Source organism: Silene latifolia, chromosome 3, assembly GCF_048544455.1.
Source record: "Silene latifolia isolate original U9 population chromosome 3, ASM4854445v1, whole genome shotgun sequence".
Lineage (NCBI taxonomy): Eukaryota > Viridiplantae > Streptophyta > Magnoliopsida > Caryophyllales > Caryophyllaceae > Silene > Silene latifolia.
In genome coordinates, this window is record NC_133528.1 from 42731682 (window position 1) to 42741500 (window position 9819).

Genomic DNA, 9819 nt, shown 5'->3' on the forward strand with positions numbered 1-9819 from the left:
GCATAATCATCCTTGGTTCCATATACCATGTCGGTTTAAATCCGAGTACGATGATAAACATTGACTAATTACAAACAAATGAACTTAATACAATTAGTTCATAATCATTTCTCAAAACTATTCATGTCAAGCTTGCAAAACAGAACCCGACATCGAATATCGTCAATACAATGATGATTATTCAAGTCCCGTTCTTCACATCAACATAAAAGCGGTCTAAATGACCTTTTCAAACAAAGACGGGTTCAAGCACCCCTTTACAAACCGTTTTACAAACGTTTTCAAAAGTCAGAAGACGTCCCTATGGACAGTCAGCTGCCTCGCGCATAAACAGGCCAACTGTTTTCCAGTTTGCAAACCAAGACAGGCCCCTTTGCATCGTCTGACGGCTCGCGCCTTAATAGGTTGGCTGATGCAGGACCTGCTTCCTTTCCAGCACTCGTCTAGGATGATCCCGACTTCGATTAACTCGAATACATGACGGATAAGATCACGAGCCCGCCCTTTTACTTTGTATTTGCAAAACGCCTTTTTAAGACAAATGGATCACGTTATGCACCATAAACCTAACTCGGTAACTGGATGCTTAATTTCCGTCTTGCATGCAAATCAACACTAAATCCAACTTGACATCAATTACTTAATATTTGGATAAACAACCGACATAGAAAGCTCACATGTTAGGTTTAAACTTGTGGATGCGCATGCATTTACCCGTTTTATCAATTTTTGCATTTAACCAACCAAGATCGATCATTAGAGGCCGCTACCGCGGGCGGGATTAGGTGTCCGATTAAAGGGCTTCCCAATACGTACCTTCACCTCCGACTCAGAAACTTTGGATAGTGGACGACCTTATCCAGGGCGTACGAGAGTCATTCTAGAGATAAGATGCTAAAGAGGGACGACTCCTTATCTTTAGTACCTATGTCAAACACCGCTTTTTGCCTTGGTTGACCTAGGTATAAAGTGGATTCGAACGGGTTCCAAGCATCCCACAAATGCTTGGTTGCGACTCCGAACATCTCTTGCAACGTTTCGAGACCCTTGCCGAGACGAAACCGACCGATCTAAAGCGATCCGATCGAAAGCATTCTTACGCCACCGAGCGTGGCTTTCCGACTGCTGCACGTCCACGGATTGGCTGGGCGTCGCAGTTGGCCTATGTCCACACGTTCATCAACCCAAAAGGCATGACCAACCATTCGAAAGACCCATACCTCGTTACGCAAGCTGTGTTTGGCTCATCTCCTTCGGCAATTCGAGCATGATCATAACCAGATCTCAGATCTAACTTGGTGAAGTACACATCGCCTTGCAATTGATCGAAGAAGTCTGCTACCAAAAGAATGGGGTAATACCCCATAATTTGATGGAATTTATATTTACGTTTCGAGGATTTTTAATAATTAATTATGATGTTTATGATATAATAAAATAATAAATAATGGAATAATGAGTCGGTATGGCAATTGGATAACAATAATATACGATAATTCATATAATAATAATAAACGATAATTATGTTATAATAATAATATTCATAATAATAATGTTATACATATGGTAATTAGTAATTTCCTAATAAGTTTCCTAAAGATGACCCTTTTTACTAGTATAAAAGCAAGGCATGACCTACATAATAGGTTTTATTCACATATTTTACACATAGAGGGAGATCTAGGGCATAAAGAAGGAAGAACTTAGCTTTTATTATCGTCTCAAGGTAAGATCGTCTTATAATTTAATGTATTGATTTTATAACTATTATAACTCGTGTCAAGTACAACAATCATGACATCCAAAACCTAGGATAGAACAAATCATGATTCCAAATGAGTGATAGTGACAAGACAGCTCGAAGACCCGCGAACAGGCTCGCGCTTCTTCGAGTAGCCTATACGACCACGTCGCTCAAAACGCACACAACCACACAATCCTCTATAAATACCCCTCAAATTCCACCATTTGAAGGTACGCGAGTGTCCGCCCCCTCTTTTCTTCCTTAAAATTCTAGACCTCGACTTCCCGAGTCAACAAACGACACGTATTTCCGACCTACCGATCGAAAATACGAGCCTTACACATTTTTTGGTACCGTCATCGCGCACTAAATCACTTGACCGACCATTTCGACCAACTACACTATCACTAAACAAAGCAACACTCTTTACTTTGCTAAAACGGTTTTCAACCGAGTTTTCCGACCTAACAAGTTTTTACACTTCCGTCGATTTCTCGCCAACAACCTAACATGTAAGTATGGGGGTGTAATTAATCCTCTTCTTTCATGTTCTTTTATCTGTTTTTATGGCCTTAACATGCTAAAGCATGCATAACATGGTCCAAAAATACGGATCGAATGAGCCAAAACTGAGTTTTAACCTGAAACAGGAGCCACTAGTCACAACTAGGTGGCTCGCGCCTATATTGGCTGTCCAGGTCAGAACTCAAATATGTTTGAGTTCATTCTTTCCATTTTCATTTCATTTTACAATCGGTTTTTACCGTTTTAAAGCATTTTCATGATAAATCTTTTTAACCATAAATTATGTTCACCCTTGGTTCCTTATACCATGACGGTTTAATCCATGTTTCGGTGATAATATTTGGTTAATCTATAAATATAATTAAAAGGCTACCCTAAAATGACAAATAAATGCCACCTAGACAAAGCCACGTAGGATCCAAAAAGCCACCTAGATTAAAATTTAATGTGACGTGACATATTTAAATGTGATGTTGCATATTTTTAATGTGACATGATTATCAATTTATTATTACATGGCATTAATTTAAATCATTTATCTATAAATTAATTTAATTCACTTATATCTATAATATTAAGGATTTTATCATTATTCTTAAATTAATTTTGTATATTAAATATATTGTTTTCCAAAATTTATATAACCCTTACAAATTTACATCAAATTTTATAATTTATAATTAATATTGACATTTTAATTGAAATTTTTGTAATAAAACATGTTAATAAATTTCATAATTTATAATTAAAATTGAAATTTTAATTAAACTTTTTGTAATAAAACATGTTAAAGGATTAATTAACCTCTTCATATTACTAAACACTCACTATTACTAACATTTTCCTATTTAATTCATTGTTTTTAAAATTTTTGTCATAAAACCCGTTAATAAATTAATTAAACCTCTTCTTATTACTGACCCACCATTATTAACATTTTTATATTTAATTTTTTTTAATTAAACATGGTAATAAATTGATTAAAACTCTTCATAATACTTAACACACACCAAATTAATTACAAATTTACATAAAATTTTATAATTTATAATTAGTATTGACATTTTAATTGAAATTTTTGTAATAAAATATGTTAATAAATTTCATTATTTATAATTAAAATTGAAATTTTAATTAAAATTTTTGTAATAAAACATGTTATGGAGTTAATTAAACCTCTTCATATTACTAAACACTCACCATTATTAACATTTTCCTATTTAATTCATTGTTTTAAAATTTTTTGTAATAAAACCTGTTAATAAATTAATTAAACTTCTTCATATTACTGAACACCCACCATTATTAACATTTTCCTATTTAATTTTTGTTTTAATTAAACATGCTAATAAATTGATTAAAACTCTTCATAATACTTAACACACACCAAATTAATTAAAAGTTTTTCCTATTTAAGTAATTTTTGTAATATAATATGTTAATATTTTTTATTAAAACTCCTTATATTACCCAACACCCATAATTTTCATTAACATTTTGTCCTATTTAATTCATCTCTTGTGGTCCTCGACAATCAATTATCTAATTTAATAATACCACAAAATAAATTAAAAATTAAATTAAAATATGGAGTTTGTGGTTGTGTAATGACTATAAAACCTATAATAGTTTCTATTCACTTTATTTATTTAAAATATGCTCATTTGTCATGAGTGTCTAAGTTGTGGATTGTATTTGATGGTTTAATTTATTTATTTATTTGATTATATGATTATATTGAGTATTATTGTCGAGTATTGTTGTTGTTGTTGTTGTTGTTGTTGTTGTTGTTGTTGTTGTTGTTGTTGTTGTTGTTGTTGTTGTTGTTGTTGTTGTTGTTGTTGTTGTTGTTGTTGTTGTTGTTGTTGTTGTTGTTGTTGTTGTTGTTGTTGTTGTTGTTGTTGTTGTTGTTGTTGTTGTTGTTGTTGTTGTTGTTGTTGTTGTTGTTGTTGTTGTTGTTGTTGTTGTTGTTGTTGTTGTTGTTGTTGTTGTTGTTGTTGTTGTTGTTGTTGTTGTTGTTGTTGTTGTTGTTGTTGTTGTTGTTGTTGTTGTTGTTGTTGTTGTTGTTGTTGTTGTTGTTGTTGTTGTTGTTGTTGTTGTTGTTGTTGTTGTTGTTGTTGTTGTTGTTGTTGTTGTTGTTGTTGTTGTTGTTGTTGTTGTTGTTGTTGTTGTTGTTGTTGTTGTTGTTGTTGTTGTTGTTGTTGTTGTTGTTGTTGTTGTTGTTGTTGTTGTTGTTGTTGTTGTTGTTGTTGTTGTTGTTGTTGTTGTTGTTGTTGTTGTTGTTGTTGTTATTATTGTGTCCAATAAAGTATATATTAATTTGTTATGTTGTTAGTTTTATGAATCGTTTGCTTTATATTTGAATTTATGTTTTCCAGTTGGTTTAATTTAAGTGACTTACATATGACAATGGTTTGATTCGTTTGTCAAGTTTTTGTCAGGTTGATGTTTTATCTTTTGATCAATGTTTCTTTTTATAAAATTTTAAAGCACCACAAAATGTATGTGAATGCAGATAAGGCGAACCATCACGTGGGTAATCTGAAGAGGGAAGAAATTTAAAAGGCACGAAACTGAGGTAAAATTAAAGGTAAAAAAAACGTAAGGTAGAAACGGATAAGTAATTGATGATTGTTAATCTCAAAATAGAAGTCTTATAATATTTCTTTTAATTTATTATTAAACGTATATTGTGGTGTAATTTTACAATTATAATTTCCTAATCAACCTATTTGAATTTGTATTTTTGTATTCACGAGTATAATCGTCTCTAACATATATTTTTCTTTTTCATTTTATATGAACTATTATCAAGCCATGTAATAAAAGGAAGCGTACTTAAAGGAAGCGAAAGTTAACCTTCAGATAAATATTAAATAGTATGGTTTCTAAATTATAATCCGTATATTTTTAAGTTTGTGTCTTTTTTTTTTCAAAACCGGAATAGATTATTTTATAGTCTATAATATTATTTTTATTTTTATGTAGGATCGTGGACATAAGTATAACAAGAGATGGATCAAATTCTTGAAATAGTAATAAGGAACTTAAAAAATTTTATGAACCTTTTGGAATTTGGTTTTAGGGAATATAGTTTTTTAGATTATTGAGCTATTGAAATGAAAATTTAATTCGCAATACATGGAGTAGATACCGACCATACCATTGAATCGTATCTAATATTTTTCTATCGATATAATAAATTTTTTTCGGATATAAATAATATTTGAAGCATGGACGTGGTGATAAGATTTCAAAGATATTTCTATGGGAGGGTTGATGGAGAGGTCTGAAAATAATTTGGAGATGACTATACTGAGATATTGAGTTTACAACCTTATAAGGCGTTATTGAAGATTTTTCCATACGGAATTTATTATATACGGATGACTTCAACATTTAATATATAAAAAACTCAGTTTATTATATTGCTAAAACACACGTATATATAATGAGTCATGTTTGTCATTACTCCGTTGTCAAGTTTCTCAAAATTAGTAGCTACCACATTGCCACTTGCGGGATTCGATTTACAAAAATAAACTAAAGTTGTCAAAAAAATAAGTTATTAACTAACTAATTTCTATGTATTTCAAGACTGTATATTTTTAAATGGATCAACAACTAATTGTTCGAACAAATATTAACAATACGATAAAAGTATTAAAACTAAAACAGAGAAACCCGTGAATTTTACGGGTCACAAACCTAGTTACATTTTAAAAGGTATTTTAAAACCTTTTATTCATTTGTTTACATTTCCAAAATAATCATATTAGTCATACATGCATGATCATCTTTGGTTCTACATACCATGTCGGTTTAATCCGAGTACGATGATAAACATTGACTAATTACAATGCGATGAACTTAACACAATTAGTTCATAATAAACATTTTTGCATTTTTTCTTACAAAATTATTCATGTCAAGCTTGCAAAACCGAACCCGACATCGAATATTATGAACACAATGATGATTATTCAAGTCCCGTTCTTCATATTAGTACAAAAGCGGTCTAAACGACTTTTTCCGACAAAGACGGGTTCTAATACCCTTTTTACAAAAAAATTCATAAATATTTTTTACAACCAGGAGACACCCGTTTCGTCGTCTACTTCGGGCATAAACATGCCCTCTGATTTCCAGTTTTCAAATCTGGGAAGGCTCCTTTGAGTCGCTCTAAGGCTCGCGCCTCAATAGGCTGCCTGATGCAGGTCCTGTTTCCTTTCCAGCACTCGTCTAGGACGATCCCGACTTCGGTTAACCCGAATACAGGTCGGATCAGATTGAGAAGTACACATTACTTGTCATTTGCAAAACGCTTTTCTAAGACAAATGGATCACGTTATGAACCATAAACCTTACTCGGTAAATGAATGTTTAATTTCCGTCTTGCATGCAAATCAACACTAAATCTAACTTGACATCAATAACTTGATATTTGGATAAAGAACCGACATAGCAAATTTCACATGTTAGGTTTAAACTTGTGGATGCGCATTCATGCATTTTCCTGTTTTATCAACTTTTGCATTCAACCAACCAAAATCGATCAGTAGAGGCCGCTACCGCGGGCGGGATTGGGTGTTCTATTAAAGGGCTTCCCAATACGTACCTTTACCACTTACTTCAAAACTTTGGATAGTTGAGGACCTTATCCAGGGAGAATGATGTGACCATAATTTAAGCACATTTAGTCCCCGAATTAGCCTTGTTCCCATGCTTTTTAGTGCATATTTGGGTCATTTATTATCTTTAGTTCTTTGTTTTGCATATTCTTTGAGGTTTTGTGTCCTTGGTAGGAAAGGAGTGCAAACCTTGCATTTTCATGGCAAAATGAGGCTAAATTGATTGAATTCAATGACCAAGCATCAAGGAGAGACAAGATTAGAAGGCCTTTGTACATACTATAGTAGATGGGCAATGATGAGAAAAGATCCTTGCATCCCCGAGGAAATCCTCAAGGATTTTATGAAGAAAAAGGAAGAAAAGAAGAAGGAACGAAACTGTTTGACAATCCGAGCGGATTGCCCTGAATCCGCCCGTCCAAGGCCTACAATCCGAGCGTCTTCCTCAGCTGGACGCTCGGCCAAAACCTCCACAATCCGCCCGTCTTCCCCTTCTGGACGCCCGTCCAGAAGCACCCAAATCCGCCCGTTCCGTGCGTAAGACGCCCAGATTCCCATACAGTCTTTTTGTCTTCTACAAGCTTCAAGGAAGGATGCGCATCTTTTTCTAAGACCGGCGAAAAAGAGACCGGAGTCTCCCTAGAGACCGGCGATTCCTCAAGGACTTAATCGTCATTTAAGCCCTTAGTAAACCCTAATTTATGTACCTAATCCCCACTATAAATACCCCATTAGTCTAATTAGAAGAGCATGTTCTTCTTAGCAATCTTTAGTGTAGTTAATATCAATCAAATCTCTCTTTAATCTTGTAATCAACATTTAATCAAGTTTTAATACAAGTTTTATTTCCTTAATCTCTCTCTTGTTCATCCTTTATTTTGGGTAATTGAAGATTATTTGGGTTATTATTGGGAGATTGACAACCTTCCAATCAAGCATCAAGTACTTCTTTTATTCTTTGCTTTATTATTGGAATCATTAGTAGGTATAAACCTCTTAATCCCTTTTTAATTATTGTTAATTATCTTCATTTATTCATCATGTTTCACTTTGTTAGTATGATTGACAACCTTGCTAGCATGTTCAACATGATAATGAGTCAGTAGTTTCCTTAGCTAGGGTTAATGGGTAATTAGGAGAAACTAACATGGGGAATGATTCATGCTTAAATTAATATGTTTTCATAGTTTATTTGCTTGCTTGTTGTGATCTCAACTTATGCACATGTTTTGTTTGATGAAATGTGAGCCTATGAATCCTTGCATTTTTTACCCATCACCTATCTTTTCAATGAGACTTGTAAGACATAAACCAACTCGAGTCTCATTAGACCATGCATATTGTTGAGTAGGGAAGATTAAGTCGACTTGTAGGTGTTGTACATTCTAATCGATTCGGCTCCGGGACCCAAACTTTCCTAGGATTGTAAGATATAAACCAACTCGATCCATCACAACAATAATTGCTTGCTTATAATTTGAGAATATGTTTGTATGATCAATTCCCATGAATCCCCTATGACCCCATGACACCCTAGTGCCTTTTATCAATTGTTTACATCCCTTTTTAATCATCTTGCTTGTTTATTTTCATTGCTATTTAGTTTAGTGATCTTTTACTACAAACCCCATCAATTGTGACACCCTTAGACACCACTAGTTGCAATAGAAAATCTCATCTCAATTCCCGTCCCTTGGGATCCGACCATTACTTGCCTCTTTACTAATTGTAGAGTTGTTTATGAAGTTATAAATTGTGTTTTGGTCTAGGTGCTCCTAACGACAAGTACTGAAAACTAAACCCCATCGAGGGATCACGACCAAAAATGGCGTCGTTGCCGGGGACGGTGTTAACTTGATTTAGATTTTCTTATATTGTTATTAGTTGTGTCTTTCTTTGCCTTGGGGAAGTAAAACTCCTCAAGGTTTGTTCTAATTATTTTCGAGTTGTTTGATATTTTGCATGTCTAGAAGGTCACAAGGTAACTTGTTACCCTTTGATCACGAAATTGAAAGGACTTTGACAAACAATAGAAGACTTGCTAGGAGAACTTTGAGAGGTATTGGTGAGGTTGTAGATATTCAACCAAACACTATTGAGTTCATCAACCCTTTTGCAAGAGAAGGTGAGGAGAACCCAACACAAAATCCAACACAAAATCAACCCACAATGCCTAAATTTTCATCACATTCCGTACCCACCGAGGATAACCTACCCAATGGTACTCCCACACCACAACACTTAATCGGAAATTTTATTGCCAAATCCGCATTTATCCAATTAGTCGAAAGAAGCCAATTTAGGGGGATGCCTAGTGAAGACCCTCACTCTCATATGGAGACTTTTTGTGACTATTGTGATGCGATCTCTCAAACCGGTGTAACTCAAGACCAAATTCGATGGGTCTTATTTCGTTTTTCTCTAATTGGCACCGCGAAACAATGGTTGAAAGGCCTTGATAAGGCTACTCTCGGAATTGATTCTTGGAAGAAATTGGCTCTAGCTTTCTACAAAAAAATTCTATCCACCGGAAAAGACTAACATGCTAAGAGCTCAAATTACGAGCTTTAAGCAAAGAGATGAAGAATCTTTGTATGAAGCTTGGGAGCGATTCAAAGGGATTTGTCGCTCATGTCCTCACCATGGACTTAGCGAGTGGTTCTTGGTACAACAATTTTGGAACGGTCTTTATGAAGATTCAAGAAACATTCTCAACATGGGATCAAATGGAATGTTCACCGAAGTTGATGACAATCAAACTTGGAACAAAATTGAGGAAATGACGGTCCATAACTCACAATATAGTAGACCTCGCAAGGCTACTAGAGGAGGAAAGCATGAAGTGGACTCCATTACTCAATTGGGTGCTCAACTTAGTGCTCACATTGATACCATCAATTTGAAGTTTGAAAAAGCTAT

The 9819-nt window shown here is 34.1% G+C and overlaps 1 non-coding gene across 1 annotated transcript; it reads right to left on the reverse strand.

Annotated features, from left to right (window-relative positions):
• Positions 1 to 9442: 9442 nt before the first annotated feature.
• Positions 9443 to 9549, reverse strand: LOC141650749 (small nucleolar RNA R71). The gene has a single exon (XR_012546766.1). It is a non-coding gene; the product is annotated as a small nucleolar RNA R71 (small nucleolar RNA).
• Positions 9550 to 9819: the final 270 nt, after the last annotated feature.